Genomic DNA, 11,116 nt, shown 5'->3' on the forward strand with positions numbered 1-11,116 from the left:
TGTGCCTACAACTATACAAAACTTTCTCTTAATGCATGAAATTCACCCCAAAAAATCCATGCATCCAATCCAAGAATGCAACATGGGAGTACCAACTGCATTGCCCAAAAGACCAAACAATTTGCAAACTACAACTTATGACAGTTTTTTTGCAAACCCTATAACTCTTCGTGCACATAGAGACAATTTCCCTGCGTTTTCCAATACGCCAATTTTTGGGAAATAAATTCAAAGGTTTTAAGACAAAAGGCTTGAACTGTTATTTTCCAACAAAGCCGAATGGGAATGACGATCCTCTTCTACATGCTGCAAGTCGCATTTCTGTGTAGATAGACTCTCACACAGGTGGCCCAAAAGTTTGGTGTACAGTGAGATGTAGGAATTCCAATTCGCTAGCAATTGAAACTTGAATCAAGCATGTTATTCACTCTTCCATGCATGGAGCATCAACGGAAAGCCAGTAAATCCTTCCAATTCACGATGAGGCTGCGAGCTCCTGACAACTTCATGATAGAAATGCTACAGTTAAGGTCTCTCGACCACTTCACAGTGGCTAGAGATCCAGTGATTTCTTGGGCTTTCAAAGCTTTCTCTAATTCTGAACATGTTTGGAAGATGAAGACTGCATTACCTGCTCCAGAAGGATTGACGAGCCAATTGTGCACATCCTAGAACACTTCTAGCAAAACTCCATCCATAAAAACTGTCTGATTTCCTCTAAAATTCCACACTAATTTCTTCACTTGCATAGCTACTTGCCTATCTATCTTGGTGGCCAAATACGGTTCCTTGTTGGGCGCATTTGCCTGGCATTCGATCACTATATCGTGTGCAATTGCTAACTCATCAAACTATGCTTAGGTGCTGAAATACTTATTCCCAAACACATGCTCCCTTGAAGGAATCAGGTTGCTTCTACCCCCCTTCCAAAGCTACATAACTCTATGGAAAGCTCTCCATGAGATGAGATGCCAATGGTTCTAGCAAACATCAAACAAAGAGTCTCTTCTCACTTCTCTCGGATAGAGCACCACGAAGCTCAGCGTTTCCCAGAAGGAAACCTCCACCATTGCGAAACCTTGCTTTGATACCAGTTGAGGCAGAGGAGAGCACGCACGAAGGGATAAGGAGACACCAGAAGTGGTGGAGCAAAAGCTACTCTAGCTTATTCCTCTATCATATATATATATGAGTATATATGGGCCCTGTACAAGTGGGTGGGCACACTGCCCTTTACCCCAACAAGCTACTCCATGGAATAGGGAGCTACCTGCTATCCATCAAATGGCTACAACATAGTGGTAGCTACCTCATGCTAGATACATAGCTATTACTTGATGTCTGGTACCTTTCACATGGTGCATAGATAGCTACAACTTAAGGAGTAGTGGTCACCATGGTAGCTACATCATGGTGGATAGATAGCTATGTCACAGTTGTAGCTACTCCATGGAATTGGTAGTTACCTACTGTCCATAGCTATGTCACAGTGGTAGCTACTCCATGGAATAGGTAGCTACCTACTATCCACCACATGGTGGATAGATGGCTACAACATAGTGGTAGCTAAAATTCCTTTTGTAGGTACCTCTTCATGGTGTTGGATTCTGTATATAGTTGTAGCTGCCTATAATGCATTAGGGGAGAATTGGGTTCTCCAAAGGGCCTCGTAAGGAATGGATTAGTGAAAGATTAGTTCTCCTAATACAATCCTATGTGGAGGGGTCATAATGGAGGGTAAGGTGGTTTTGGTAGACAGTACATGGTTTTGCATGCAATTATGATGGATATGCATTTTTAGTATTAGAATATATTTAGCGTGGAAGATTAGAGTGTCACTATTGGCTCAAAAGTGTAGTGGTAAGAGTGTGGGACCTTGCTAGGCGCCAAATGAGGACTTAAAGTTTTGGTGGGCGCCTCCTTCATCAAGTGGCACATTGGACATGTGTCAAGAGCGCATGAGGCATGGCTACTCTGGTCCTCCTTCTCGTGTACAGTCGCCACTTGCAGCCACCATTTGAAACCCACTTGCAACCCCCACTTACACATACATTAAATGCACACCCCCTCTCCCCTTTTGGATTTTTGGACACATGGCATCACACGGTTCTCCCTCCCAATGCAAGTGGTTTTCTTTTCAAATTCCATGGTATTTCTTCTCTCTTTTTCAAATTGAAACCACCTTTTTCAAACTGAAACCACCTATGGAGTAAATGCACATGCCACCTCAACATGGCATTGACCCCACCTTTGAGCACTCTCATTGCTACACCTCAAATCCCTCTCTAATCCCTTGAAATTAGGAAACATTGATTGGGGGCCCTTTTGAGACCCCAATTCTCCCCTAATGGACATTGTTAGATTCATACTTTTGATTTGGTTGGCAAGTATATTTGTGTCTGAATGGTACCTTGTGTGATACTTTGCCATTCCATATCTCACAACTATCTTCATGATTGCAGATTTGCTGACACCTAAAAAAGAAAGTTGTGAGCTAACATAGTTGTTGCTGATGAGGGTCCTAAAAATGGTATAAGACATGACTGGTTGTTCCTTCTTCCTTTTGGACAACATGATTGAATGTATACAGATGTTGCTTGAAGTAGTCCTTACATCTTTTGTTTTTGGCTGTCTAGCAGTGGGTGAATTGGTCAATATTGCTACTGTTGATGGAGATTTGCTTGATTTTCTCAAAAACTTGAGAAATGAAATCCCTTCAATTGAGCCGGATTCTCTGGACAAGGCAGATGCCAGTCATACTTCTAGTGAAATGGAGCGAGTAGAAGCGGATGCACCAAATCCAATTTCTCCTACTGACAGCATGGGGGTGTTGGGAAACAATGTGACAAAGACACTTGATGGTTCAAATTCGGGAGATATAAGTGGCAGGGTCCCTCAGATTTTTGAGAATAAACTTGCTAGTGCAAAATCGGGAAATGCAAGCGAGGGGATCCCTACACTTGCAGAGACCTTGACGATGTTGTGAAAAACAGCAAAACGGAAGTTTGGAAGAGGTGATCAATATTGAGTTGGCCTTTTCCTTTCTTTGGTAATGATGGATGCATATTCTCTCTAATTACTAGTTGATTGTTCTTGCAGGAGAAACTACCATGACAATTGAACCTACCACAAAGAATGACATGCAAGGGAAGACCAAAAAATGTTTGCCTTCCTAGTTGTTTCTATCGAAAGCTAGTGTTGTAACAAAAAATCTCTATCAAAAGACAATGGCTACTTTTGGCTTTGTAATATCCCACCAACAATCATTTTCAATGGAATTTTGTGTTCTTCAATGTCTTTTCTTCTAGCTCATTATCCATTAAAGTTGTCTTGTGTATTGTAATGTAGCACTTTGACATATGTTCCTTGTACTCCCTATCCTATACATCATGAATATGTAACCTTGATCGTACAAGTAGTTGTAAAATAATGTCATGTGTCCTAATTTATGTTACGAACTATTGCTGGAAATTGCCATGGGGAGTGAAGGGCATGGCAGTGATCTTGGACACTTGCAAGGACAATGGTTTTAGCTTGGACTTGCATCGTTCAGCCAGAGATGTACTGTGTGCCATAAAAGCTGCAGTAGTAGGGTGTGATACACATGGCTCATGAGAGGAAGGCAACGATGCATATCAGCAAAGCAATGAACAAGAGGGGAGTGTTGAGGATTGCTCAGAAGGCGCATAGATTTTTTTTAAATAGAATTTTCCTAGAAGTTGCCATGGGGACAGAGAGGCATGGTAGTGGTCCTAGACTCTTGCAAGGACCAAGGTTTTGGCTTACACATGTCGCGTGAATGCAGGGATGTACTCAGTGCCATAAAAGTTGTGGCTGTTGGGTGTGATCCACCATTCACACGAGAGGGAGGCACGGCTGCATATTATCCAAAGAATGAACTTGAAGCAATTATTGTGGATTCCCCAGAAATCTCACTAAAGAGTAAATGAAAAGCAAGTGATCAGGATTCTCCACGAGGCACACTTGCAGTTGTGGAAAGTGGACTTGCTCATATCACGAATGCCGATGAAATTCAAGAGCAGAGTGTGGAAGCACTTGATTTGCTCAAAAAGACTATTCACATTACATATCCTAAAGTGCTAGTTCTGGATATGAATGGTTTACTTTTGCTAAGGTATAGATAAATTCGGGGCGTGAAGGAGAATGTTGATTTTAAGGCAGCTGTAATTAACTACAAGGTTCACCATGTAAAAAAGCAATTCTGCACAAGCCATGCCTTCACTTAGATCGTCCGGCCTGATGTGGAGCAATTTGTTCGTTCTTGCTCTAGCAATTTTATTCTATGCTTATGGTCATCTTGCATGAAAAATAATATTCATTGCTCACTGGAAGATTTCATAGAGAACTTGCATCTAAGTATTTGGACTGATATCTTGTCACAAGAGAATTGCATGGAGGCATCTTTCACACTCATGCAAGTGCTGGGCTTGGATCAAAAGGACCACAACAAGCCAGTCTTCATGAAACGTGTGAAGGACTTGATTGCGAGGCATCTGTTAGATATGCTCAATGCCCCACCCTCTTGGTAACCACCAGTGATCCCAAGGTGCTTAAGTTGTAAGGCCCCCATATGAGGAGAAGCCATGTGTGAGCTCGAGACACTAGATGGATCCTGACTTGCATGTCAAATGAGGTCTATCAACGAGACCATTCATGGTAGAAAGGTGATTGTGTGGGAGCCCCTATTCTTGCTGGTGCTTGGGGGGTCCCAGGGCTTGGGCGACAGTATAGGGAATATTCCCTAAATATTCCATGTACGACTAGTCGGTTCCACCGACTAGGCCAACTAGTCGGCTCCACCGACTAGGTCGACTGGTCGACTCCATCGACTACGTTGATCCGACTATCGCCCTCATAGCTATAAAGAGGCGACCTCCCCAGTCCATTGTATCAGATCAGTTCAGATCAGATCAAATCTTCTAGCTAGTAGCTCTTCACCTAGTATCTGTCTAGATCGCCATCTAAATTCCACTGTGGGAGCGCACGGGTGGATGGAGCCATCATTTGTACTACATCAGTATTGAAGGAAAATTTTGTTCGTCTCCAGTTTGTTGTGTACTCTCTATTCTTTGTTCAGTTTCTCTTCCGCTGCGCCATGTAATTTAACAGCATCATGAGTGGAGAACATACGAGGTGTTGCTAGTTGATGACACCATGTATAAGAACATGTTGAATTCGTCTTGGTCAATGATTTGTTCATCGCTCGACCCAACAGATGATGAACAGGACCCTTTCTTCATCACCAATGCTCTATTGCCATGGCTACTTAAATGGAAAGAAGTTGAATATCCAAGAGCATATGTGCAGTAGAATATGCTATGTAATGAAAAGAATATGGAGTCCATGTATGTAATGAAGCATTGGCAGGACTTAGAGTCATGTCGCAATGTAACGAAAAAGCTTGCAATCTGTTGATACTTTTTGTAATTGCTTTTTGATACAGTATCCTTCAGGGGACTATGTGATCCAAGGCAATTTTTGACTTATACATGAATAAATGGTGCTTTTTTAGTCTTCTATCGACTAGAATTGCATGTAGAACTTGCATTTAGGATTCTTGAGGGTGATTATTCCTAGCAGTATGTAAGTACGAGTAGAGCTTTATCGCTATTCTACAAACACATTATGTGCTACTTGTGTCCATGTTCATAAAAAGTTGACATACGCCAAGATCCATTTTATTATCCATCTTTGGGTTATGGTCTATTGTGCCATGTGTGTAACCCAATGGTTGTGGAACTTGTGGCATGCCAATCGATCATGTTGTAATGCCTTTGCACGAAAGAAATTTTTGGGCGAGCTTTTTGAGCAAGGCAAGTTTTTTGAAAGCTTATAACTTTTGGTGAGCTTTTGAAATTTTGATTCAGAGGCAAGTTTCTAGCAAGGTGAGATTTTTATAAAGTTATAGCTTTTACTAAGCTTTTAAAATTTAGATTTAGAGGCTATATTTTTGGTGAGCTATATGTGCCATGTACAATTTTGTAGTACACCCTTATTATGCAACTTGATTTTGCAACTACCAAAATCACATCCTTAGGGCCCAACTCCTATCTTTATAGCCTCATAATATTGGGTTAAATATTGATATAGACAACATGAACAATCACATGCCAACATGTGCATTTGTCTAATCAAGCATCACATCAAGTACTCCACATTAGCATACGCATGATCTATGGGTGTTTAGAATGGTTAGAGTCCCATCTATGGGGGTTGTCTCTCCTCCCCCAACTGCCTACAGATCAACCTTGAGTTCACAATTGAAGAAACTTCCATTCAAAGATGATTGAAATGCCTCATTGACCGTAAACAACACACACGTTCATGTTATATCCTCTTGGATAATCCAATCACATGATGATCTCAATATATCTACCTATGTTGTAGAACCTATATAGACTTATATTTACTCACCATGTTCAGAAAATGTTCTTCTCTCATGAGATTTGGGATATATATGAGTACTTTTCTCACTCATCCACCGACCATCCTCCTCCTCCTCTTTCTCCTCCTCCTCCCTAACTAGGCAAATTGTTTTTGCCTCACCTCTAGGATTGATGAAAATAGCCATTTCTACATAAAGTTCTCCCCTTAAAAACTCAACTTTTACATCTGTTAGTTTTAAGTAAAATGAACAATCTAGGCTTGTAGAGCACTATTATTCCGGTAATTTTGACTATAAACATGACTATGTTTTGCTCATGGTGGGGAAGTTATGGCCATTGGAAGAGTTGTTTGGCCATAGCCAAGAGGTGTCTTTTTCCTGTCGAAAGCCACCTCTAGGCTATTGCCATACAACCCTTCTATTGGCTTTCTCCAGGAGAAAACCACCTCTGGCTATGTGGCCAAAGAACTCTTTCGGGCTGTAACTTTCCTACCATCAAGCGAAACATCATCGTGTTTATAGTCAAAATTATATGAACAACAGTGGTCTTCAAGCCTAGATGGTCTTCAAGCCTAGATGGCCTAGGGGAGTATTTTATGTAGAAAGGGTTTTTTTCATCAATCTGCATGGTTTAGGGTGCAAAAGCCACCTCTTGGATATGGCTAGGCAACAACCTAGCATCAAGAAGTGAGTCACGATATGCATCAATCAGGATTCACAAGCACGTCATTTACATTTGTCAAGGAAGTAGGATCGTATCAAAGCTTCACATGGTATCCATCTAGCATCTGCATAATGCCCTCAATTTGCGTGCCTATGGGTAGGCTTTAATGGGCTTCAATGGGGATCTTATATAGTGTCGAAGGTGTTAGATCTTCTCAATACCCCACCCTCATGAGGACCGATGGACCATGGTGCTCAAGTTGTAAGGCCCACATTATGAAGAGCAACCATGTCTAAGTTGGATGATCCTGACAGGATCTTGACTTGCATGTCAAATGAGGTCTATCTTGTGATGGAATAAAGGTGACCTATGAGGGCCTAGCCTATGAGTTAGTAGGGCAAGTAAGATGGTAGAAACTTGATCCAAATTGCATCAAGTGGGGACTTGGGACATTTATCAAGGGCCCCAATAAATGGTCCTTAGCCATCAAAGAAAAAAGAAATTGTTTTTATCGATGGTCCAAGTCGATGGATCCCGACTTGAATTTTTGCTCCAACCTAGTCTATAGATATGCAAATTAGCAAGCCAAATGGTTGACCAATAAATGGTTGACCTCGTTGCACAGCCATAAACTATGCAGGTGAGCTTACTGCATAATAAATATCTAGCCGTGTGATAGTCAGATATATAAGAGATCCAATGAGTTGCCGGTAAAACCTGTCATTGACTGTAGGCTTTTCTGAATCTTTTGTAAGTTTCAAAATTTGTTCCATGGGACTGGCTGCAATCTTGCAATCTGCCATATGAAACTTCTTCAGGATACTGTTAACATATTTGAACTGACTCATAAAGGTGTTGTCTGAATCTCTCGAGAACTCAATTCCAAGACAATAGTACATAAGTCCAAGATATTTCATGTCGAACTCTGTAGATAAGTCTTGTTTCAATTTCTTGATGAAGCTATCCTTGCTTTTGGTCACAATCAGGTCATCTATGTACAAAAGTGCAACAGTCATGTCTTCCCCTTGAACTTTGTAGTACAGAGTATGATCTGCATTGGATTTGATGTGCCTAGATTAGTAAAATACTTGTCGATTTTGCTGTACCAACTTCTGGATGCTTGCTTTAATCCATAGAGACTCTTCTTGAGATGGCAAACCTGATTCTCCTTTCCTGCTGGTTGTTGCATGTAGACTTCCTCATCTAGGTAACCATTGAGAAATGCATTCTTGACATCGAGCTGATACACATTTCATCTGCTAAGTGTCGCTAGTGATATCAAGAACCATATGGAATCCATCTTTGCTACTGGATCATAAGTCTCATCATAATCTTGACCATATTGCTATGCAAATCCTTTTGCAACTAGTCTGGCTTTGTATCTTTCAATGCTTCCATCTAGATTGTACTTCACTATGTATACCCATTTCTTTGCTATGGCCTTCTTTCTTGGTGAAAGGTCGCACAATTCCCAAGTATTACTCTTGTACAAAGCATCCATTTCTTCATTCATAGCAGTTTGCCATTCTAGCTTGTCAACTACTTCTTTGAAGTACACTGGCTCTTCTGTAGCCATGATGGTAGTCATAAGAGCATAGTTGGTGGTTTCAACCCTGAATTGCTTTGCCTTTCTAAGCATATGTCAATCTGGCTGGAGGTCTACTTTCCCTAGTAGACCATTGGAGTTGTGGTGGTTCTTCTCGGGGTGCTTATGGCAACTCTTGCTCTTCTTCAAGAATCTTTTATGGAGATGACTGAGTAATTGGTGCATCTATCTCCTTTGTATTTGAGGTTTTCCCTTTTGATTCCTCATCAAAGATTACATGTCTGGAGATAATGACCTTGTGGTTGGTGGGATCATACAACTTGTATGCTTTACTGTCTTCACTATAGCCAACCATGTGGGGCCAATACCAAGTTGTGTCGCATTGAGGTGGGGGAGGCAAAAATGTGCAAACTCATCTATGTGTTCACTCACACCACAACAAGAGCCCCTTCTAGTATTATTAGGATGTGAGGTGGTATAGCCAAGGGTGTGCGAGCGAGGAGTGGTGGAGTGAGAGGTGGAGTGAGGGGTGGTGGAGTGAGAGGTGGAGCGAGGGGTGGTGGACTGAGGGGTGGAGAGGTAGCTATGCCATCTCATCCACATCTACGGTGGCAACAACTGCAGCTCCACCCCAACAACTACCCTTCTTAGTCTTCCTAGAGGATCAACTAATAGTAGAAGTGAGAGAGGGAGAGAGAGAGACTAGTGCAAATGATATAGCTACCTGAACATGAAGATATACATGTGAAGCCCTTAGGGTTAGGGTTAGGGTTTGCCCCTATGCCCCATGTAGATAGTGCAATTTACACTATCTTTAACATCCCCTCTTAAATTGCACTGGGTAAGTAGAGGGTGCATGTACAAGACCTGTTTGTGGATTTTGTTTGGTGCATATGATAGCATGCAAAATTGAAAGAGAAAAGTGAAAAGAAATCAAAGTAGTATGTGCGTATGTGAGCACTTTGAGTACGTAGCAAAATCATGTACAATGAGTACAACTTAGTTGGTCCTGTATAAGATGTGTATTTCGCCCTCTTAACTTGTGGGTCATCCTTTGCCTTTGGGAATAAAGCCCAGAAGATATAAGTTCAAAAGGAAGAGGAAGGAAATATGCAGAAAGTCAAGTCCATCCTGGTTGATTGAATGATGACTACGTGAATGACAATGTGTATGGCTTCGTACTGAACATGTCAAAGCTAAGCATGTCACAAGTCACCATGGATTGTGCAGCTAACACCATATTAGAGAATTTGGGAAAATCCTGATAATTTGGGAACTTTTGAGGGGTTGTAATTATGTAACATTCAATGTTTTTCATTGATTTTTCCCATAGATTTGGTAGTCCATCCAAATCTCACAAATGTGCATGGTTTGCATCAACATAAATAAAATGTCAAATGTTGAGGTTTCGACCAATGCATGGTATTTTTTGAGGGGTTACAATTACAATGCATTGAGTGCACTCCATTGACTTTCTCCCTGGATTTTGTCGTGTATATGAAACTCACAATTTGGAGTGTGCCTGTTTTGCATTAGCTGAGAAAAAAACATCATATGTTTGAGTTTAACGAAGCATTTTTTTCCTCTTCTCGAAAAAAGGTGGTGTTCAAAAACACCATTTTTAGTTTAGTTGGAGAAAAAGTAAGAATGCAACACTAGTCCTTGATATTTTGTTGAGTGTGCAGAACTTGCAACCACAAAGCAATGGTCTGCAAAAAAAAAGATAAAGAAAAAAGATCAATGTCATACCTTCCAAATATTTGTCAGTATTCAATTAAATTATTGTTGTGCAAGGAAAAAAAAGTCATGCTTTTCAAGTACCTTCACTCCATTGTGGAGTCAGCATCAGAGTCGGAATCTATTCTATGAGACAAATTGGATAAAGCTCACTTGCGTGCAATGGTTGGTATCTTCACCTTGATGGGGAGGTTGCTGCTCTTTGAGGAAACCTTCTTTGAGAGGTTACATTTTGGAACCCATGACCATACAATAGCATCAACAGATTCCCAACGTGGAGGATCACGTTTATTGCACATCCAAACCTTGTTCCAACAATCTGCATATACCTCCTCAATTTGTGCATTGTGTCTTTTGCATATAGGTGCCCAATATTGTATGAAAACCTTCTTGAAATTTTTAGATTTATTATCCTTCTGTACATCAGTTTGAGCAATGCCTAGCCAAATTGGGTAAATTTTTTCTGCTGGTCGGACCAAAAGAAAGTGTCCTTTTTGTACATAAACCATTGGATCAAATGATTGTTTTGGCTTTTTCCTTTGAGGTCCACAGTAATGATCATTCAACTCTTCAATTCCTTGAAACTCATCGTTTTCATTATCAACTACTTGCACACAATCAATATGTTGCGTCTTTGGCCAAAATCTCTCGTACATGCCCTCTACACTATTGTTTGGTTTATCAAGCTCATCAATCATGCTCTTCCAGTACTTCACTACTGGCTTGTAAAACTTTGTGAAAGATGCTTCTGGACCTTGCAAGT

The 11,116-nt window shown here is 40.9% G+C and overlaps 1 pseudogene; it reads right to left on the reverse strand.

Moving 5' to 3' along the window:
• Window positions 1-420: 420 nt before the first annotated feature.
• LOC147888044 (uncharacterized) lies at window positions 421-1,070 on the reverse strand (annotated as a pseudogene).
• Window positions 1,071-11,116: the final 10,046 nt, after the last annotated feature.

The sequence above is a fragment of the Dipteris shenzhenensis genome, chromosome 22 (genome assembly GCF_047967505.1).
Source record: "Dipteris shenzhenensis isolate YYH24624 ecotype China chromosome 22, Dip_SZ_1.0, whole genome shotgun sequence".
Taxonomy (NCBI): domain Eukaryota; kingdom Viridiplantae; phylum Streptophyta; class Polypodiopsida; order Gleicheniales; family Dipteridaceae; genus Dipteris; species Dipteris shenzhenensis.